The 22,500-nt window shown below is 63.4% G+C and overlaps 3 non-coding genes across 3 annotated transcripts in view; all 3 read right to left on the bottom strand.

Moving 5' to 3' along the window:
* Positions 1-2,958, bottom strand: part of LOC145389744 (large subunit ribosomal RNA) — a 6,442-nt gene extending 3,484 nt beyond the window's left edge. Inside the window, exon 1 of the ribosomal RNA XR_013895513.1 lies at positions 1-2,958. This exon is cut by the window's left edge and continues 3,484 nt beyond it. This is a non-coding gene — a ribosomal RNA (large subunit ribosomal RNA).
* A 2,584-nt stretch (positions 2,959-5,542) lies between these two features.
* On the bottom strand, positions 5,543-5,698 carry LOC145389747 (5.8S ribosomal RNA). The gene has a single exon (XR_013895515.1). It is a non-coding gene; the product is annotated as a 5.8S ribosomal RNA (ribosomal RNA).
* A 1,046-nt stretch (positions 5,699-6,744) lies between these two features.
* On the bottom strand, positions 6,745-8,625 carry LOC145389749 (small subunit ribosomal RNA). The gene has a single exon (XR_013895518.1). It is a non-coding gene; the product is annotated as a small subunit ribosomal RNA (ribosomal RNA).
* Between the last annotated feature and the right edge of the window lie 13,875 nt (positions 8,626-22,500).

Below are 22,500 nucleotides of genomic sequence, written 5' to 3'. Positions count from 1 at the left end.
CTGATGCAATGCCGCTCCAACTACTAGTCCCCCTCACCCGCCGGGCGCCGCACAGCCACCGAGTGCTTGCGCCCGAAGGCGAGGGCAAGTGCCTCTCCTCCTGACCATGGTCGTCATTAGCAGAGGAGGACGATGGGTGCTGCTACGCCTCTATCGATCGTGCCGGGTGCCAACGCCCCGGTGGAGGAGGAGCCGTACTCGGCCCCCCCTCTGTGTTTCTGCCCGGGCGGCAGACCAACCCCCCCCTGCGCCTCCGTCGCGTCGCGCCGTCGCGTGCTCGCACGCAACGCACGCGACGTAATACGATGACGCCGACAGCGGCAGCCACGGCCACAGCCGCTGCACCACCGGCAACCACACCGAGAACAACAAGGATAGCTATGCCACCGCTGCTGCCACTGCGGTCACTACAACCGCAGCCCACCAGCCTCATTAAGCGGCCACGCACACCCTGCGCCCTCTGTGCTTCTTCGCCTCTGGTGCTGCTTCTTCAAGCTGCTGCTGCTGCTTTTGGCCCTTCTCGGCTGTTTCTCCAGCTGCTTGTGGCGTTCGTCACCGTCAGTCATCAATTGGAAAGACGGGAATGAATGCGCCTATGGAGTGTGTGTGATATCGCCAGCTGCGCTGCTTGGAACTGGCTGGTCGTCTGAAGCCGTTACCGCTCGACGTGGTACAAGGCGTTAGCCTTGGGCTCAGGAGCGACTGATCCATGTCCAATTGATGTTCACATGGAACCCTTCTCCACATCGGCCTACAAGGGAGTCTCTCTCGATTAGTTGCTACTACCACCAAGATCTGCACCAGTGGCGGCTCCAGTCCGGCTCACGCCGAAACCTTCAACGCTCACCACCGCGCCCTCCTACTCACCGGGGCTTAAAGACTTGCGTGGCGAAGCCTGTTGTGCCACCGGCGGTCGAGTATCGGGAGAATGCTTGAGCGCCATACCATTTTAAGGGCTAGTTGCTTCGGCAGGTGAGTTGTTACACACTCCTTAGCGGATTCCAACTTCCATGGCCACCGTCCTGCTGTCTATAGCAACCAACACCTTTCTTGGGTTCTATGAGCATTCATTTAGGCCCCTTAACTCGACATTTGGTTCATCCCACAGCGCCAGTTCTGCTTACCAAAATTGGCCCACTAGGCACTCAGTGATTTGGCTCTGGAGCTTCAGTCGTGGACGGCGGCGCCAGCGGCTTTTGGAAGGCCGCCGCGCCCCGTCTTTCAAGAAAGCCCAGACACTCACCCATTTAAAGTTTGAGAATAGGTTGAGGACGTTTCGTCCCCAAGACCTCTAATCATTCGCTTTACCGGATGAAACTCATGTACGAGTGCCAGCTATCCTGAGGGAAACTTCGGAGGGAACCAGCTACTAGATGGTTCGATTAGTCTTTCGCCCCTATACCCAGCTCTGACGATCGATTTGCACGTCAGAATCGCTCCGGACCTCCACCAGAGTTTCCTCTGGCTTCATCCTGGCCAGGCATAGTTCACCATCTTTCGGGTCTCAACATATCTGCTCAAGGTACTTGCCGGCACCTGCCGCAGGTGGAAAACGGGAGGGAGGCGGGTATCCGCCCCCCCGAGCCCGCCCCTCCGCGGAGGGCCGATACGGCAAGTCCCGGGCTTGCGCCCCCCCGACACCGGAGAGCGTGTCCACGCGTTGGGCGCGGCGGCCGCGCGCCCCCTCAGAGAGGAGGACGACGACGACCGCCGCCGCGTGCGCCCGGAGCACTCGGGCGAGGGCCACCGCACGCCGCCGGACGCCAAAACCGAGGTCGGAGGAGAGGAGGGAAAGGGACTCACCCCCTCGTCGCCCCTTCCAAGGGAGCCGGGCGTGCTGCGTGGCCGAGGGATCAGCCCCAGGAGACCCCGGCCGCCTCCCCGCCAGCCAGCCGACCTGCCCTGGGCCCCGCCGCAGCCTCCTTCGGGAGAAGAAGAACAGGACAGGGGGGGAAGAGTCGGAGGAGGAGAGGGGAGGGGCGAGGCCCCCCGCAGTGTCTCACTTTCATTTCGCCTCTGGGTTTAGTGCACCCAATGACTCGCACACATGTTGAACTCCTTGGTCCGTGTTTCAAGACGGGGCGGGTGGTCCACCGACTTAGCCATTACCGCAGAGGGAGACCGCACGGTCGCGGGCACTCCCGCGACCCTCAAAAAGCGGCCCCCTCGCCACTCATTAAACCATCGCAGGGCAGTCAGGGTATTTTGTCACCGGGGGTTTCCCCGCCGCCCGCCCAGCCCCGCTACCTCCCCGAGGAGGGGAAGGGCGGCAGAAGGGGGCACGGCGAGGTACCAATCCGCCCGGGCCTTCGACGTCCCCGGCAATGGCTGCGGCAATCTACTTCGAGGAGAAATACGCCCTCCGGCGCCGGCGTGAGAAACCGGAGGCGGGCCCGCGCCGGCGCGAACGCCGAACGCGCGGGCGTCACTTACCAGGCGGACCTCTCGGCCCAGCCGACGCCATCGAGCTGAATCCCCTCATTTCGATCTACGAGTTCCACCCGTTTAGGCTCTTAACGGTTTCACGTACTATTGAACTCTCTCTTCAAAGTTCTTTTCAACTTTCCCTCACGGTACTTGTTCGCTATCGGTCTCGTGGTCATATTTAGCCTTAGATGGAGTTTACCACCTGCTTTAGGCTGCAGTTTCAAGCAACCTGACTCTACAGAAAAGCCCTTTCCGCCGACCAAGGTATCCCTCACGGGTGAGTCGCCATACGGGCCTATCACCCTCCTTGGGTAATGAGCCGCTTTCAAACGAGACTTAGGCGAGAATGGTCGGCGTGCTGGACCCTCTGAAACGCAACACCCCTCGAGGACGCCTCAGTGAGGGTTCGAGGTTATGCGCTGGGCTCTTCCCGGTTCAGTCGCCCTTACTAAGGGAATCCCTGTTGGTTTCTTTTCCTCCGCTTATTAATATGCTTAAATTTGGCGGGTGATCTCTCCTGGGACGAGGTCGTGACCAAGAGTGATTATTGTTTGGTACTGGCAAGGTAACACCCTCCACTAACTACACTTTGCTGTTGCTTTGTGGCTCTCCGGTGGCATCGGTACTACTATGGCACTGCTCGTTCCAAAGTACTTCTTCTCGGTAGGGTGGGCAGCTGCTGCTGCTGCTGCTTCTCTTTTGGGGCTCAATGCTGCTGCTGCCGCCTGCGTGAAGAAGGCATCTAAAGCAGCAGCACCGGCACCAGCAGCAGCAAATCAACTAACTGCTTTTCTCACCCGACACTTACCGACACCACCACCACTTGTACCGGCAGCAACCAGCTTCCACAAGCTCGTTCGTGTTGTCAGGGCTTCCCCCGCCCCCAGTACGTACAACAATCATCGAGGAAGCGCCTTGCCCGATCCCCATCATCATCGGGCACGCACGACTCCTCACGTCAGCCAGACTTCAAGTTTCACCCACACTACTCGGGACCCTCAAGGAGCTCGGGCCTCTGCGTGCGGGCTACTCCAGGCCGTCACGACAACGGCGAACATCTGGCGCCTCCGCCGGGCCCTCGTTGAGTCCTCCTCCTGCAGTTCCTCTAGAGAAAGGAGGAGAACAAGAAGCCTCCTCCTCCTCCTCCTCTCCGGGCGCTGCAGTTGGCAACGAGGGCCACTTCAAAAGGCTTGTTGGTGACCGCCAATGAGCAGTGCGGGACAAGGAGAAACGAGTTCTCCTCCTCCTCCTCCTTCTTCTTCTTCTCTCCCCCCCCACGACGAGGGGCGAGAGGGGAGGAGCCGGCAGTCTGCTCACTGACTTGGCCAACGCGACAACCAGACCCTTGCAAATGCCAAGTACTGGTAGGTGTCGGTTCTCTGTGGACCGACAGAAGCAAGGAGTGAGGGATGCATCAGGCAGCCGTCTGACACGCACAACAGCATAAGCAGCAGCAGCAGCAGGCTGCTGCAGCGTTGTTACCACCCTTTCCACTTCTCTTGCCTCTAGCCTTCCCGTACACCACCCCCAGCCCCCGGCGGCGCGCCACGCACGCCGTTCCTCGGGGACCGCCACGGTTCGATTCAGACCCGAGCGGACCCGAGGCTCTCCCCACCGCCTGCTGCAGCAGCAGCAGCCCCTGCCTGCCGCCGACTACGGTGGTCATTGGCACGCTGGCGGCAGCTGCTTTTGCGGTGAGGAGGCGCAGGGAGGGAGGGGGGGGGGAGGGCGGATTGCAGTGGGTCCCGGAGGCCCTTGGTTGTCTTTCTTATCACCCATCACTCAAGTCAAAGGGACGAGCACAGAAGGGAGAGAGCACAGCAAAGGTCGGCCGGGTATATTCTATAACCCAAAACAGACTACCTTCGCGGCCAACTTCTCCACCTGCCTCTACCTGTCCACTTCCCGTTCCACTACCGTTCTCGGGGTCAGTGGAGCGCGCACGCCCGGTCATTCGTCTCTTGCTCCTGTGCCGCCAAACGAGAGCCACGGGCTCCTCGGACGACGATAAGGGTGTGCACGTGTACCCGGCTAACTCTTCTTGCTCCTCCTCGGAGCCGAGTTCCCACCCGGTTACACAAGGGGTGACTGACACACTGACTGACCATCTGACTGAGCTATCGGGACCAATCAGTCCCATTACTGTCGACCAGACTGGCCTGGGGCCAGCCAAAGACAACAGCAGCAGCAGCAGCAGCAGGAGCAGCAGCAGCAGCAGCACAGGGTCAGCAGGACAGTGATCCACTCACTACAGCATCCCCTCTCCACGGACCCACCCACCCACCCACCACAGGACCACCCTCGTCAAGGTAACATGTTGCTCCTCGACTCCACAGAGCAGACCTCAGTACTGGTGGTGGTAGTAGGCCGCAGAGCACCCTTCGTCCCTTCTGTCGGAGACCCCATGATGAGCACTCCGACGGCACAGAAGAGAGGAAAAAATGAACCATGTCGGGCTGTGCGTCACTTGGGACAAAGGAGGTGAGAGCAAGAGCAGGGGGAGGAGGAGGAGAGCGGGAAGAAGACAGGTCAAACTGCATCCTCTGTCCCACCTGCCTGCCTTCCTTCCTTCCTGCCTGCCTGCCTCACCTTGGTTCCTTTCCAAGTCCCACCTTGACTCCACCTCCGGCGGTGCACCGACTTGTTTTAGTCACAATGTCGAGCACCGCGTCTCCTCTACCCCTGGGTAGGAGAAGAGTGGACGGTGTGGAAATGAAACGGTAGTCCCGGTGCTACACCCCAGCCTCTCCAGAACACTGTTCGGCCCCCTGAGAGCTTCTTTAAATCGCCTTACAGATCTCCCAGTGTTCAGTCCCTTGCTTGATGGGGAGGGTGGGGCCGACCGTCACCATGCATGCCTGCACGGACACACAAGGACAACGACGACGACGCCCTCCCCAGTGACAGGTTATATCAATGGGTTGGTTTTGAAGGAACGCAGCAGAGCCCGGTGGGGGGCGGCACTGCGAATCCCCAAGGCTGAGAGGAATGTCTTGTCGGCTCCTTGGGGCTCTGCCCGAAAGACAGTCAATTGTTGACGTAGCCCCAAGTCGCCCCTCTCGCGGCTAGTTAGCCCATTGCCGGTTCTCACCAGCGTGTTGTTAGAGGCCTTGTATGACCCTCGTCCAGGAGTGGCGGCTACCCTACGGGGCAAGCCACCGCAATGTGCGTTCGACTTGTCGATGTATCTGAAAATGCGTATCACATACCGACTCGCAGTTCGCTGCGGTCTTCATCGACCCACGAGCCAAGTGATCCCCCGTTAAGAGTTGTGTCACAGTTTGGGAGAAGAAGCGATCTCGGACTTGCCAGGTCCATGTCGCACAATTCTTAGGTTTCCAGACAGAGCCAGTGAGGTGTCACTCACGGCTGACCTTGGTAGAAGAGGTTTCGTGCTGCCTGCGGGATGCACCCGACCAGGCTTTTCCTCTCTCGTCACTAGGAATAGGGACCGACACCACCAGACGTATCAACCGACGCCACCTTTCTCCGGCTCTGGCTGCCTCTGCTGGCTACTCGCCCAACCAACGGTGGGAGACGTAGAGAGAGAGCGCGCGCCGGCAGAGGGTGGCACATGATACTAGTGTCATAGGAGGTGGGCCTCTGCCTCCATAGTAACAAGTACAGCAGCCCACATCATCATTAGCTGACGTTCGAGATGGGCTTGCTCTTCCTTCTCCTTCCCCTTAGCACGGTGCTTTATTGACACCCATCCTCTCTCTCTCCCTCCCCCTCTCATCCCATCTTACCTCTGCACCAGCAGCAGCAGCAGCAGCAGCAGCAGCAGCAGGGGGATGGGAATCCTCAGGAGGAGGACAAGGAGAGCAGCAGCAGCAGGAGGATAATACAGATACGTGTGTATATGCATGTGTGCGCTGGGTGCTCGAGAAGGGCTGTTGGTCTTCCTTCTCCCTTTGCTCTATTTAGGGAGTAGGGTATGCTGTTGGGTGCCGGGAACGCACAGTAGGGGGGGGGGAACTGATGGCAAGAACGAGGAGAGGAGGAGGAGGAGGAGGAGGAGGAGGAGGAGGAGGAGGAGGAGGAGGCGGACGACCAGGAGCCAGTTACTTTGGCACTGTGTCTTCTGTCCTTCGACCTCCTACATCTCTCCACACATCCTCTCTCTGTATCTCTCTCTCTCTCTCTCTCTCTCTCTCTCTCTCTCTTTTTTTCCCTCTTCTGCCATCACGGGGGTGTGCTTGCCGAGTCTGATGTGAATGAACCACCATCATCTCCTCCCAAGGCAACCCTCAATGAAGTATAGTTGTTGTTATTAGGAGTGGGAGGAGGAGTCCTTCCTTCCATCCATCCAACTGGTAATGATCCTTCCGCAGGTTCACCTACGGAAACCTTGTTACGACTTTTACTTCCTCTAAATGATCAAGTTTGGACATCTTTCCGTCAGCCCGAGGCACCCACTCCCAGTGAAGGGAAGCAAGGCATCCAAGGGCGCCAGTCCAAAGTCCTCACTAAATCATTCAATCGGTAGTAGCGACGGGCGGTGTGTACAAAGGGCAGGGACGTAATCAACGCAAGCTGATGACTTGCGCTTACTGGGAATTCCTCGTTCATGGGAAACAATTGCAAGCCCCAATCCCTATCATGAAGGGGTTTGAACGGGTTACCCGCTCCTCTCGGAGGGGGAAACACGCTGATCCCTTCAGTGTAGCGCGCGTGCGGCCCAGAACATCTAAGGGCATCACAGACCTGTTATTGCTCAATCTCGTGCAGCTAGAATTGCCACTTATCCCTCTAAGAAGAAGTTGCGAACTGGACACCAATTAATGGAGATCCGTCGACTAGTTAATAGGCCAGAGTCTCGTTCGTTATCGGAATTAACCAGACAAATCGCTCCACCAACTAAGAACGGCCATGCACCACCACCCACCGAATCGAGAAAGAGCTCTCAATCTGTCAATCCTTCCGGTGTCCGGGCCTGGTGAGATTTCCCGTGTTGAGTCAAATTAAGCCGCAGGCTCCACTCCTGGTGGTGCCCTTCCGTCAATTCCTTTAAGTTTCAGCTTTGCAACCATACTTCCCCGGAACTCAAAGACTTTGGTTTCCCGGAAGCTGCCCGCTGGGTCATGGGAATAACGCCAACGGATCGCTGGTCAGCATCGTTTATGGTTAGAACTAGGGCGGTATCTGATCGCCTTCGAACCTCTAACTTTCGTTCTTGATTAATGAAAACATCCTTGGCAAATGCTTTCGCAGTAGTTCGTCCTGCGACGGTCCAAGAATTTCACCTCTAGCGTCGCAATACGAATGCCCCCGCCTGTTTCTATTAGTCATTACCTCGGGTTCCGAGGAAAACCGACAAAATAGAACCGAGGTCCTATTCCATTATTCCATGCATAGACATTTAGGCCATTCATGTAGCCTGCTCTGAGCACTCTAATTTTTTCAAAGTAAACTTGCCAGCCACTCGGGACACTCGATGAAGAGCACCCCGGGCGAGCCAGCGGGGCCTGGACTGTTAAATACCAGGCTGTTCGGAGCGTGACAGTAGACACCGGGAGGTGTACCGTCAGTCCGGAACTGTAGTCCAACTACGAGCTTTTTAACCGCAACAACTTTAATATACGCTATTGGAGCTGGAATTACCGCGGCTGCTGGCACCAGACTTGCCCTCCAATAGATCCTCGTTAAAGGATTTAAAGTGTACTCATTCCGATTGTGAGGCCTCGGATGAGTCTCACATCGTTATTTTTCGTCACTACCTCCCCAGGCCGGGAGTGGGTAATTTGCGTGCCTGCTGCCTTCCTTGGATGTGGTAGCCGTTTCTCAGGCTCCCTCTCCGGAATCGAACCCTGATTCCCCGTTACCCGTTATAGCCATTGTAGGCGCATAACCTACAATCGAAAGCTGATAAGGCAGACACTTGAAAGATGCGGCGCCAGTGCGGAGACTGTGCGCTCAGCTCAAAGTTATCCAGATTCACCACAGGCAGGTTACGGACCGAGATCCGCCGACCGGTTTTAAACTAATAAAAGCGCCCTTCCCTCTCGGTCAGGGACTCTGTGTGCATGTATTAGCTCTAGAATTACCACAGTTATCCAAGTAATTGGGTACAGATCCAATGAAACATAGCTGTTTTAATGAGCCATTCGCGGTTTTACCTTGCATAGGCTTGTACTTACACATGCATGGCTTAATCTTTGAGACAAGCATATGACTACTGGCAGGATCAACCAGGTAGCTATATACGGAGTAATAGCTTGGATTTGCGCCTAGGCTGGTTGGGGGTGCCTGTGTCTGTGGTACCAGTTGCTTCTGCCGTTGTCGTTGTTGATGCAGCACTTGTGACAAACATTTCGTCGTCATCACCTGCAGTACAACCAGCATGCAACACCACCCCAGCACACAATACTCTCCCCTCACAGCCTGCGCCTAATTAGAGTAGTAGTGGCGGCCCTCTCTGCTCGCTCACTCACTCACTGGTCCAATTCACTGTAAGACACAACAGCCATGGGGGGCCAAGACCTCACACAGGAGTCAAGTGAGCCCTCCCGCAATGGCATTCGATATCAGGCAGGAGCTGATGATGAGGATGGCTTCTCCTCAGCCACCACCACCACAGACTCCCATGACAAGGGCACATTCAGCAGCAGAAGTGGACCTTCTTCTTCTCCCGCTGCCTGCCCTCTCACCTGTAGCTGGGCATTCTCTCTATTCGTGGGTTTCCCCGTAGAGAGAGTCCCTCAGGTCTGCACACCCTAGGCAGTCGACGACGGCAAGCCGGTTAGTCGTTCGGTGTGACCGTCGGACCTCCGGCTTCCCGGGACCTCGTCGACCCACTGGCATGTGCTTCGTGGACCTGGTTTTCTCTTTTCTTAAGCGCCGGCCTCTCCCCCTGACAGTAGCACAGGCAGCCGGGGCCCTCGACTGAAAGCACCCGGCCGCGTTGTGCCCCCGGGAGTCAGGCGGCGTGCCAGAGCCATGCCGAAACCAGCCGGAGAAGTTTCCCCCCCGCACAGGGTGCGGGGAGGCCCCTCCTCCTATTCCGGTAACGGCAATGGACGGACGCCCGAACACCACCCGGGCCCTCTCCTTCGACTATCGTCCGCCCGCCAGAAGAACTGGCCAACACAGAGCCAGCCACCCACTGAAGGGCCGCTCACTCTCTCTTCCTCAAGGTTAGGTTGCACTCGGAGAGCCGACCCCGCTACCCAGGTCGCTCCCTGTCTTGGGGTTAGGTTAGGCAAGCCCTTGGTTCTGAGAGCCGCCCGCCCCACCCCTTCTGTCTTCTCTCCCCGTTGGCCACCACCCGCCTCTGAAAACGGAGGAGAGCCACGCGGGTATGGTGAGCCCTTCCGGCACTCGATACTCACACTGCACCGAGAGCCAGAGGAGCCCCTGCTGCGGACCGACCCCACGATCCGTCTTGGTAAGCCCACCCCCCCTTTGCCGGTGCTCGGCTCCGGAGGGTGGGTCTAGGAGGCGGAGGGAAAGGCACAGCCACACTCTGCCCTCTGACCCCTCCGGCTCCCGGGCATTCTCCCTATTCGTGGGTTTCCCCGTAGAGAGAGTCCCTCGGGTCTGCACACCCTAGGCAGCCGGTGGCGGCAAGCCGGTCAGTCGTTCGGTGTGACCCGTCGGACCTCCGGCTTCCCGGGACCCCATCGACCCACTGGCATGTGCACTTGACCAGCGAAAGTAGGTTGCGCCAGCCCCGAGCTTCCCTGGCGGCAGCACAGGCGGCCGGAGCCCTCGTCAGACAGCTCCCAGCCGCTTTGTGCCCCCGGGAAATGGGCGGCATGCCAGAATCGTGCCGAGACCAGCCAAGGAACCCGACCCACGCACAGCACGCAGCGTACGGGGAGGCCCCTCCTCCGGCAACGGCAATGGACGGACGCCCGAACACCACCCGGGCCTTCTCCTCCGACCTCAGTCCGTCCCCACGCAGGCGAGGGCCGGCCGATGCGCCCTGCTCATAGGACTTACAATGCACCGAGGGGCAGAGCTGATGTGCCACCCAACGATCCCTCTCTCGCTGCTCCAGTGGCCCACTCCTTCGCTTCTGCTCGGCTCCGGAGGGTTGGAGGCGGAGGGAAGGGCACAGGCACTCTCTCCCCACACGGCCAAAGGCCCAGCTTTGCACACCTGCACTGCCCTGCACTGACGGGACGAGCTTTTGTGCCAGCCAGATGGCCCCACAATCCCACTCTCACTGCCCCATGGGCCACTCCTTTGCTGCAGCTCAGCGCCGCTCGGGAGGGCCGGAGGCGGAGGCGGAGAGGGAAGGGCTCGGGCACACTCTGCTCTCCCGGCCCCTCGACCACACCGGCTCCCTGCACTGAGGCGGGGGAGGGGCGGCCCGGGGCCCTGTCCAGCGGCGGAGGCTCAGCCTCCGAGACCCACCGCTGAACCACTGCAGCACGCCCGGCCTGCTCTGCCGACACTGCCGGGTAGGAAGGGGTCCCTCTTCCTTGGTATAATCCCGGGCACAGCCCCGAAAAAAGTTTATTTTTGGGCCCCCTTCCCCCGTTCGGGGGAGAGAGCGGTAGAAACTCCTCGGGGCCTGGCATTTCAACGGGAAGAGGCCGCACCCAAGTCGGGAATCCGACCCCCGGTTTGGCCTCCCTCGACCCCCCCAAGCTTGGATCCCCTGTGGAAGGGGCCGAGCGCGGAGGAAGGGGGTGAACCGTCCGTCGGGGGTCACGGCCTCGCCCGCCGCCCCCACTCCCCCAGAACAGTGTCCTGCCTGCACTAAGCGGGAGGAGGGCCGGGCCCAGCGTGCGGACGGCACGGGAACACTCCCCCGCCCACGGCCACAGGACGAGCCATGCATGCCTGCGCTGCACCGGGGTGGGCCAGGAGCTCGCGTGCCACCGCCCCCGTTCCCTCTCGTTGCTCCATGGACTGCTACTCCTTGGCCGGTGCTCGGCTCTGGAGCGTTGGAGGCGGAGGGAAGGGCGCGGGCACACTCTCCCCACACGGCCAGAGGCCGAGCCACGCTCACCTGCACCGAGGGGAGGAGCTTGTGGGCCGACCCCACGATCACCTCCACTGCCCCGTGTCCTCCTCCTTCGCTGCTGCTGCTGCTGCTGCTGCTGCTGCTGCTCAGCTCTAGAGGGCTCGAGGCGGAGGGAAGGGCACGGGCACACTCTCCCCGTACGGCCAGAGGCCGAGCCACGCTCACCTTCACTGCCCTGCACCGAGGGGAAGAGTTTGTGTGCCGACCCAACAATCACCTCCTCTGCTGCTGCTGCTGCTGCTGCTGCTGCTGCTCAGCTCTAGAGGGCTCGAGGCGGAGGGAAGGGCACGGGCACACTCTCCCCGTACGGCCAGAGGCCGAGCCACGCTCACCTGCACTGCCCTGCCCTTGAGGGGAAGAGCTTGTGTGCCGACCCAACAATCACCTCCTCTGCTGCTGCTGCTGCTGCTGCTGCTCAGCTCTAGAGGGCCAGAGGCGGAGGGAAGGGCACGGGAACACTCTCCCCGTACGGCCAGAGGCCCAGCTTTGCGCACCTGCACTGCCCTGCACTGACGGGAAGAGCTTTTGTGCCAGCCAGATGGCCCCACAATCCCACTCTCACTGCCCCATGGGCCACTCCTTTGCTGCAGCTCAGCGCCGCTCGGGAGGGCCGGAGGCGGAGGCGGAGAGGGAAGGGCTCGGGCACACTCTGCTCTCCCGGCCCCTCGACCACACCGGCTCCCTGCACTGAGGCGGGGGAGGGGCGGCCTGGGGCCCTGTCCAGCGGCGGAGGCTCAGCCTCCGAGACCCACCGCTGAACCACTGCAGCACGCCCGGCCTGCTCTGCCGACACTGCCGGGTAGGAAGGGGTCCCTCTTCCTTGGTAAAATCCCGGGCACAGCCCCGAAAAAAGTTTATTTTTGGGCCCCCTTCCCCCGTTCGGGGGAGAGAGCGGTAGAAACTCCTCGGGGCCTGGCATTTCAACGGGAAGAGGCCGCACCCAAGTCGGGAATCCGACCCCCGGTTTGGCCTCCCTCGACCCCCCCAAGCTTGGATCCCCTGTGGAAGGGCCCGAGCGCGGAGGAAGGGGGTGAACCGTCCGTCGGGGTCACGGCCTCGCCCGCCGCCCCCACTACCCCAGGACAGTGTCCTGCCTGCACTGAGCGGGAGGAGGGCCGGGCCCAGTGTGCGGACGGCACGGGAACACTCCCCCGCCCACGGCCACAGGACGAGCCATGCATGCCTGCGCTGCACCGGGGTGGGCCAGGAGCTCGCGTGCCACCGCCCCCGTTCCCTCTCGTTGCTCCATGGACTACTACTCCTTGGCCGGTGCTCGGCTCTGGAGCGTTGGAGGCGGAGGGAAGGGCGCGGGCACACTCTCCCCACACGGCCAGAGGCCGAGCCACGCTCACCTGCACCGAGGGGAGGAGCTTGTGGGCCGACCCCACGATCACCTCCACTACCCCGTGTCCTCCTCCTTTGCTGCTGCTGCTGCTCAGCTCTAGAGGGCTCGAGGCGGAGGGAAGGGCGCGGGCACACTCTCCCCACACGGCCAGAGGCCGAGCCACGCTCACCTGCACCGAGGGGAGGAGCTTGTGTGCCGACCCCACGATCACCTCCACTGCCCCGTGTCCTCCTCCTTCGCTGCTGCTGCTGCTGCTGCTGCTGCTGCTCAGCTCTAGAGGGCTCGAGGCGGAGGGAAGGGCACGGGCACACTCTCCCCGTACGGCCAGAGGCCGAGCCACGCTCACCTGCACTGCCCTGCCCTTGAGGGGAAGAGCTTGTGTGCCGACCCAACAATCACCTCCTCTGCTGCTGCTGCTGCTGCTGCTCAGCTCTAGAGGGCCAGAGGCGGAGGGAAGGGCACGGGAACACTCTCCCCGTACGGCCAGAGGCCCAGCTTTGCGCACCTGCACTGCCCTGCACTGACGGGACGAGCTTTTGTGCCAGCCAGATGGCCCCACAATCCCACTCTCACTGCCCCATGGGCCACTCCTTTGCTGCAGCTCAGCGCCGCTCGGGAGGGCCGGAGGCGGAGGCGGAGAGGGAAGGGCTCGGGCACACTCTGCTCTCCCGGCCCCTCGACCACACCGGCTCCCTGCACTGAGGCGGGGGAGGGGCGGCCCGGGGCCCTGTCCAGCGGCGGAGGCTCAGCCTCCGAGACCCACCGCTGAACCACTGCAGCACGCCCGGCCTGCTCTGCCGACACTGCCGGGTAGGAAGGGGTCCCTCTTCCTCGGTAAAATCCCGGGCACAGCCCCGAAAAAAGTTTATTTTTGGGCCCCCTTCCCGCGTTCGGGGGAGAGAGCGGTAGAAACTCCTCGGGGCCTGGCATTTCAACGGGAAGGGGCCGCACCCAAGTCGGGAATCCGACCCCCGGTTCGGCCTCCCTCGACCCCCAAGCTTGGATCCCCTGTGGAAGGGCCCGAGCGCGGAGGAAGGGGGTGAACCGTCCGTCGGGGTCACGGCCTCGCCCGCCGCCCCCACTACCCCAGGACAGTGTCCTGCCTGCAGTAAGCGGGAGGAGGGCCGGGCCCAGCGTGCGGACGGCACGGGAACACTCCCCCGCCCACGGCCACAGGACGAGCCATGCATGCCCTGCGCTGCACCGGGGTGGGCCAGGAGCTCGCGTGCCACCGCCCCCGTTCCCTCTCGTTGCTCCATGGACTGCTACTCCTTGGCCGGTGCTCGGCTCTGGAGCGTTGGAGGCGGAGGGAAGGGCGCGGGCACACTCTCCCCACGCGGCCAGAGGCCGAGCCACGCTCACCTGCACCGAGGGGAGGAGCTTGTGGGCCGACCCCACGATCACCTCCACTACCCCGTGTCCTCCTCCTTTGCTGCTGCTGCTGCTGCTGCTGCTGCTGCTCAGCTCTAGAGGGCTCGAGGCGGAGGGAAGGGCACGGGCACACTCTCCCCGTACGGCCAGAGGCCGAGCCACGCTCACCTGCACTGCCCTGCACTTGAGGGGAAGAGCTTGTGTGCCGACCCCACGATCACCTCCTCTGCTCCTCCGCTGCTGCTGCTCAGCTCTGGAGGGCTCGAGGCGAAGGGAAGGGCGCGGGCACACTCTCCCCGTACGGCCAGAGGCCGAGCCACGCTCACCTGCACTGCCCTGCACCGAGGGGAAGAGCTTGTGTGCCGACCCCACGTTCACCTCCTCTGCTGCTGCTGCTGCTCAGCTCTAGAGGGCTGGAGGCGGAGGGAAGGGCACGGGCACACTCTCCCGTACGGCCAGAGGCCGAGCCACGCTCACCTGCACTGCCCTGCACCGAGGGGAAAGGGCTCGTGTGCTGACCCCACGAACGCCTCCTCTGCTGCTGCTGCTCAGCTCTAGAGGGGTCGAGGCGGAGGGAAGGGCACGGGCACACTCTCCCCGTACGGCCAGAGGCCGAGCCACGCTCACCTGCACTGCCCTGCACCGAGGGGAGGAGCTTGTGTGCCGACCCCACGATCACCTCCTCTGCTGCTGCTGCTCTAGAGGGCTCGAGGCGGAGGGAAGGGCACGGGCACACTCTCCCCGTACGGCCAGAGGCCGAGCCACGCTCACCTGCACTGCCCTGCACTTGAGGGGAAGAGCTTGTGTGCCGACCCCACGATCACCTCCTCTGCTCCTCCTCCTCTGCTGCTGCTGCTGCTGCTGCTCAGCTCTAGAGGGGTCGAGGCGGAGGGAAGGGCACGGGCACACTCTCCCCGTACGGCCAGAGGCCGAGCCACGCTCACCTGCACTGCCCTGCACTTGAGGGGAAGAGCTTGTGTGCCGACCCCACGATCACCTCCTCTGCTCCTCCTCCGCTGCTGCTGCTGCTGCTGCTGCTCAGCTCTAGAGGGCTCGAGGCGGAGGGAAGGGCACGGGCACACTCTCCCCGTACGGCCAGAGGCCGAGCCACGCTCACCTGCACTGCCCTGCACTTGAGGGGAAGAGCTTGTGTGCCGACCCCACGATCACCTCCTCTGCTGCTGCTGCTGCTGCTGCTGCTGCTACTGCTGCTCAGCTCTAGAGGGGTCGAGGCGGAGGGAAGGGCACGGGCACGCTCTCCCCGTACGGCCAGAGGCCGAGCCACGCTCACCTGCACTGCCCTGCACTTGAGGGGAAGAGCTTGTGTGCCGACCCCACGATCACCTCCTCTGCTCCTCCTCCTCTGCTGCTGCTGCTGCTCAGCTCTAGAGGGGTCGAGGCGGAGGGAAGGGCACGGGCACACTCTCCCCGTACGGCCAGAGGCCGAGCCACGCTCACCTGCACTGCCCTGCACTTGAGGGGAAGAGCTTGTGTGCCGACCCCACGATCACCCCCTCTGCTCCTCCGCTGCTGCTGCTCAGCTCTAGAGGGGTCGAGGCGGAGGGAAGGGCACGGGCACACTCTCCCCACACGGCCGGAGGCCGAGCTATGCTCACCTGCACTGCCCTGCACCGAGGGGGAGAGCTTCTGTGCCGACGAGATGACCCCATGATCCTCTCCGCTGCTCCACGTCCGACTCCATCGCTGGTGCTGCTGCAGCATCAGCAGAGCTCCGGACGATCACAGGCGGAGGGGAGGGGCGCGAGCACACTCTCCCCACACAGCCAGAGGCCGAGCCACGCATGCCTGCACTGCACTACGCTGAGGGGCAGGGCTTGTGTGCCAACGGGACGACTGCCTGATCTCTCCCGCTACTCCACAGGCCACTCCTTCGCTGCAGCTCAGCTCCGGAGTGTTGGAGGCGCAGGGAATGGCGCGGGCACACTCTGCCCTCCCAGCGCTCTGGCCCCTCGACCATGCCAGCTCCCTGCACTGAGGCGGAGGAGTGGTGGCCCGGGGCCCTGTCCAGTGGCGGGGGTACAACTCCCCGAGACCCACCGCTGAACCGCTACAGTGCGCTCGGGCTGCTCTGGCCTGGAAGGGGGTCCGTCTGCCTGGGGACCCCCTTCCTTGATTAAATCCTGGGCACAGCCGCCCCCAAAGTGAATTTTTGCCGCCCCCATCGCCGTTCGCGAGAAAGAGCAGCATTAACTCCCGGGGTTCAGGAGACCTCCCGGGTTGTAGCCGCACCCAAGTCGAAAAATCGACCCTCGGTTTGGCCACCTCCGACCCTCCCAAGCCGGGATCCCCTGTGGAAGGGGTCCAGCAGTGAGGGAGAGGGAGAGGGTGGTGGACGGGCTCACGGCCTGCCCTCCCGCTTTCGACCCCCCCGAGCTGGGATCCCCTGTGGAAGGGGTCCAGCGCAGAGGGAGAGGGTGAACGGGCTCACGGCCTCCCCTCCCGCCTTCGACCCTCCCAAGCTGGGATCCCCTGTGGAAGGGGTTCAGCGGTGAGGAAGAGGGAGACTCACGGCCTCCTCTCCCAATTTCCGGACACCCCGCCGGGCTGGGGTCCCCTGTGGAAGGGGTCCAGCGCGGAGGGACAGGGTGGGCGGGCTCGCGGCCTCCTCTCCCGCCTCCGACCCTCCCGAGCTGGGATCCCCTGTGGAAGGGGTCCAGCGCGGAGGGAGAGGGTGAACGGGCTCACGGCCTCCTCTCCCGCCTTCGACCCTCCCAAGCTCGTCGATCCGACGAGGAAGGGGCCGAGCGAGGCGGGCTGAGTGCTGGACAGGTTAAACCTCCATGCCTCTCCTCCCACCTCGGCCCCTCTGAGCGCCGATCCGACGAGGAAGGGGCCGAGCGAGGAGGGCTGAGTGCTGAACACCCTCCGTGCCTCTCCTCCCACCTCGGCCCCTCTGAGCGCCGATCCGACGAGGAAGGGGCCGAGCGAGGAGGGCTGAGTGCTGAACACCCTCGATGCCTCTCCTCCCACCTCGGCGCCCCTCTGAGCGCCGGTCCGACGAGGAAGGGGCCGAGCGAGGAGGGCTGAGTGCTGAACGACCTCGATGCCTCTCCTCCCACCTCGGCCCCTATGAGCGCCGGTCCGACGAGGAAGGGGCCGAGCGAGGAGGGCTGAGTGCTGAACACCCTCGGTGCCTCTCCTCCCACCTCGGCCCCTCGGAGCGCCGATTCGACGAGGAAGGGGCCGAGCGAGGAGGGCTGAGTGCTATCCCCTCCATGCCTCCCCTCCCACCTTGCAGCCTCTCAGCGTCGATTCGATGAGGAACCGGCCGAGTGTGAGTGTGGAGGGTCGAGAGAGGGTTCGGCCTGGGTGCTGCCACCCTCCTACAGGCGCCTGCGACATGCACGGGGCTCGGGGAGGGCCGGACCGCAGCACCGCCTCGGACCGGTCGGGGAAGGGGTCCCTTCCCCTTGGTAAAATATAGGGGTGAGCCGCGGGGCTCGAAGGTTCTCGGCAGGCCTAATTCAGGCTCGCGAGGATTTTATCGGTTTCCCCTTGGAATGACGTGTTCCACCCTGATCGAGGCGCGCTAAAACCTTGGATCACTACCTCCAGACCGTTGTAGTCACCACTCTCGACCCTCTTCAGCGTCGATTCGACGAGGAAACGGCCGAGTGCGGAGGGAGTGAGTGTGAACCAGACGATGCCTCTCCCTCCCACCTCGGCCCCTCTGAGCGCCGATCCGACGAGGAAGGGGCCGAGCGAGGGGGGCTGAGCGCTGAACGCCCTCGATGCCTCTCCTCCCACCTCGGCCCCTCTGAGCGCCGATCCGACGAGGAAGGGGCCGAGCGAGGAGGGCTGAGTGCTGAGCGACCTCGACGCCTCTCCTCCCACCTCGGCCCGTCTGAGCCCCGATCCGACGAGGAAGGGGCCGAGCGAGGAGGGCTGAGTGCTGAACGACCTCCATGCCTCTCCTCCCACCTCGGCCCCTCTGAGCGCCCGTCCGACGAGGAAGGGGCCGAGCGAGGAGGGCTGAGTGCTGAACGACCTCCATGCCTCTCCTCCCACCTCGGCCCCTCTGAGCGCCGATCCGACGAGGAAGGGGCCGAGCGAGGAGGGCTGAGTGCTGAACGACCTCGATGCCTCTCCTCCCACCTCGGCCCCTCTGAGCGCCGATCCGACGAGGAAGGGGCCGAGCGAGGAGGGCTGAGCGCTGAACGCCCTCGATGCCTCTCCTCCCACCTCGGCCCCTCTGAGCGCCGATCCGACGAGGAAGGGGCCGAGCGAGGAGGGCTGAGTGCTGAACGACCTCGATGCCTCTCCTCCCACCTCGGCCCCTATGAGCGCCGATCCGACGAGGAAGGGGCCGAGCGAGGAGGGCTGAGTGCTGAAAGACCTCCATGCCTCTCCTCCCACCTCGGCCCCTCGGAGCGTCGATTCGACGGGGAAGGGGCCGAGCCAGGAGGGCTGAGTGCTGTCCCCTCCATGGCTCCCCTCCCACCTTGGAGCCTCTCAGCGTCGGTTCGATGAGGAACCGGCCGAGTGTGAGTGTCGAGGATGGAGAGAGGGGTCGGCCTGGGTGCTGCCACCCTCCTACAGGCGCCTGCGACATGCACGGGGCTCGGGAGGGCCGGACCGCAGCACCGCCTCGGACCGGTCGGGGAAGGGGTCCCTTCCCCTTGGTAAAATATAGGGGTGAGCGGCGGGGCTCGAAAATTCTCGGCAGGCCTACTTCAGCCTCGCGAGGATTTATATCGATTTCCCCTTAGAATGACGTGTTCCACCCTGATCGGGGCGCGCTAAAACCTTGGATCACTACCTCCAGACCGTTGTAGTCACCACTCTCGACCCTCTTCAGCGTCGATTCGACGAGGAAGCGGCCGAGTGTGGAGGGGATGAGTGTGAACCAGACGATGCCTCTCCTCCCACCTCGGCCCCTCTGAGCGCCGATCCGACGAGGAAGGGGCCGAGCGAGGAGGGCTCAGGGCTGAACGCCCTCGATGCCTCTCCTCCCACCTCGGCCCCTCTGAGCGCCGATCCGACGAGGAAGGGGCCGAGCGAGGAGGGCTCAGGGCTGAACAACCTCCATGCCTCTCCTGCCACCTCGGCCCCTCTGAGCGCCGATCCGACGAGGAAGGGGCCGAGCGAGGAGGGCTCAGGGCTGAACAACCGCGATGCCTCTCCTCCCACCTCGGCCCCTCTGAGCGCCGATCCGACGAGGAAGGGGCCGAGCGAGGAGGGCTGAGTGCCGAACAGGTTAAACCTCGATGCCTCTCCTCCCGCCACGGCCCCTCTTAGCGTCGATCCGACGAGGAAGGGGCCGAGCGAGGAGGGCTGAGTGCCGAACACCCTCGATGCCTCTCCTCCCGCCTCGGCCCCTCTGAGCGCCGATCCGACGAGGAAGGGGCCGAGCGAGGAGGGCTGAGTGCTGAACGACCTCCATGCCTCTCCACACACCTCGCACCCTCGGAGCGTCGATCCGACGAGGAAGGGTCCGAGCGAGGAGGGCTGAGTGCTGAACGACCTCGATGCCTCTCCTCCCCCCTCGGCCCCTCTGAGCGCCGATCCGCCGAGGAAGGGGCCGAGCGAGGAGGGCTCAGGGCTGAACGACCTCGATGCCTCTCCTCCCACCTCGGCCCCTCTGAGCGCCGATCCGACGAGGAAGGGGCCGAGCGAGGAGGGCTGAGTGCTGAAGGACCTCCATGCCTCTCCTCCCACCTCGGCCCCTCGGAGCGTCGATCCGACGAGGAAGGGGCCGAGCGAGGAGGGCTGAGTGCTGAACGACCTCGATGCCTCCCCTCCCACCTTGGAGCCTCCCAGCGTCGATTCGATGAGGAACCGGCCGGAGGATCGAGAGAGAGGTCGGCCTGGGTGCTGCCACCCTCCTACAGGCGCCTGCGACATGCACGGGGCTCGGGGAGGGCCGGACCGCAGCACCGCTCGACCGGTCGGGGAAGGTGTCCCCCATGGTAAAATATAGGGGTGAGCCGCGGGGCTCGACGGTTCTCGGCAGGCCTAATTCAGGCTCGCGAGGATTTATATCGATTTTCCCTTAGAAGGACGTGTTCTACCGTCATCCAGGCGCGCTCAAACCTTGGATCACTACCTCCAGACCGTTGTAGTCACCACTCTCGACCGCCTTGAGCGTCGATTCGACGAGGAAACGGCCGAGTGTGGAGGGAGTGAGTGTGAACCAGACGATGCCTCTCCCTCCCACCTCGCCCCTCTGAGCGCCGACCCGACGAGGAAGGGGCCGAGCGAGGAGGGCTGAGCGCTGAACGCCCTCGATGCCTCTCCTCCCACCTCGGCCCCTCTGAGCGCCGATCCGACGGGGAAGGGGCCGAGCGAGGAGGGCTGAGCGCTGAACGCCCTCGATGCCTCTCCTCCCACCTCGGCCCTCTGAGCGCCGATCCGACGAGGAAGGGGCCGAGCGAGGAGGGCTGAGCGCTGAACGCCCTCGATGCCCCCCCCCCCCCCCCGCCCCCTCTGAGCGCCGATCCGACGAGGAAGGGGCCGAGCGAGGAGGGCTGAGCGCTGAACGCCCTCGATGCCTCTCCTCCCACCTCGGCCCCTCTGAGCGCCGATCCGACGAGGAAGGGGCCGAGCGAGGAGGGCTGAGCGCTGAACGCCCTCGATGCCTCCTCCCACCTCGGCCCCTCTGAGCGCCGATCCGACGAGGAAGGGGCCGAGCGAGGAGGGCTGAGCGCTGAACGCCCTCGATGCCTCTCCTCCCACCTCGGCCCCTCTGAGCGCCGATCCGACGAGGAAGGGGCCGAGCGAGGAGGGCTGAGCGCTGAACAGGTTAAACCTCCATGCCTCTCCTCCCACCTCGGCCCCTCGGAGCGCCGATTCGACGAGGAAGGGGCCGAGCGAGGAGGGCTGAGCGCTGAACGCCCTCGATGCCTCTCTCCCACCTCGGCCCCTCTGAGCGCCGATCCGACGAGGAAGGGGCCGAGCGAGGAGGGCTGAGTGCTGAAACCCCTCGATGCCTCTCCTCCCACCTCGGCCCCTCTGAGCGCCGATCCGACGAGGAAGGGGCCGAGCGAGGAGGGCTGAGCGCTGAACAGGTTAAACCTCCATGCCTCTCCTCCCACCTCGGCCCCTCGGAGCGCCGATTCGACGAGGAAGGGGCCGAGCCAGGAGGGCTGAGTGCTATCCCCTCCGTGCCTCCCCTCCCACCTTGGAGCCTCCCAGCGTCGGTTCGATGAGGAACCGGCCGAGTGTGAGTGTGGAGGACCGAGAGGGAGGTCGGCCTGGGTGCTGCCACCCTCCTACAGGCGCCTGCGACATGCACGGGGCTCGGGGAGGGCCGGACCGCAGCACCGCCTCGGACCGGTCGGGGAAGGTGTCCCCCATGGTAAAATATAGGGGTGAGCCGCGGGGCTCGACGGTTCTCGGCAGGCCTAATTCAGGCTCGCGAGGATTTATATCGATTTTCCCTTAGAAGGACGTGTTCTACCGTCATCCAGGCGCGCTCAAACCTTGGATCACTACCTCCAGACCGTTGTAGTCACCACTCTCGACCGCCTTGAGCGTCGATTCGACGAGGAAACGGCCGAGTGTGGAGGGAGTGAGTGTGAACCAGACGATGCCTCTCCCTCCCACCTCGGCCCCTCTGAGCGCCGATCCGACGAGGAAGGGGCCGAGCGAGGAGGGCTGAGCGCTGAACGCCCTCGATGCCTCTCCCTCCCACCTCGGCCCCTCTGAGCGCCGATCCGACGGGGAAGGGGCCGAGCGAGGAGGGCTGAGCGCTAACCCCTCCCTGCCCCCCTCCCACCTTGGAGCGCCTCAGCACCACCACCACCTGCCCTAGGGCAGCCCGCTTCCCCTCAGGCCTCTATGTGGCCATCCCCTTGGAGCCTCTCAGCACCACCACCTGCCCTAGGGCAGCCCGCTTCCCCTCGGGCCTCTATGTGGCCATCCCCTTGCGGAGGCTAAGTCGATTGGCAAATTCTTTTTTGGTCGGGCCGAACACCCCCCTTCTCCCAGTCCTTTTGCCCTCACTTGGCTCGCGCGCGCCCGTCAGCCCTTGGCGCCGGGTCTGGGGGCTGTGCAGACACCACACGCCCTGTGTTCGGAGAGGGGGCAAGTCCAAGGCACTGCCTCAGAGAGCCTGATGATGATGCCCTTCGCCCCCCATCTCCTCCCTGCAGCTAAGCTGCACCCTCCTGGGGAGGAAGATATGCACACTCGCGCCCCCTTGGGCTTGAGGTCGGAGGGAAGAGCTCTGCTCTGTACATACGCAGCCAGGCGAGCGGGCATGCATGCATCCCCGCCTTCACATCCAGCCGCCCCATGCCCACTTGCTCTCCCACTCTCTCTCTCTCTGTCCCCTCAAGCTTCCTGTGCAGCCACTGCCAGCAGCAGCAGCAGCCCCACAAGGGCTTCGTGGCAGGTTCAAAGAGGGGGAGGGGGGAAA

This window comes from Coenobita brevimanus, unplaced genomic scaffold (genome assembly GCF_032717465.1).
Source record: "Coenobita brevimanus isolate Jiangsu-jjx unplaced genomic scaffold, ASM3271746v2 jjx.HiC_scaffold_1993, whole genome shotgun sequence".
Classification (NCBI taxonomy): domain Eukaryota; kingdom Metazoa; phylum Arthropoda; class Malacostraca; order Decapoda; family Coenobitidae; genus Coenobita; species Coenobita brevimanus.
The sequence above is the reverse complement of the archived record's forward strand: the minus strand, read 5'-3'. Positions and strand labels throughout refer to the sequence as shown.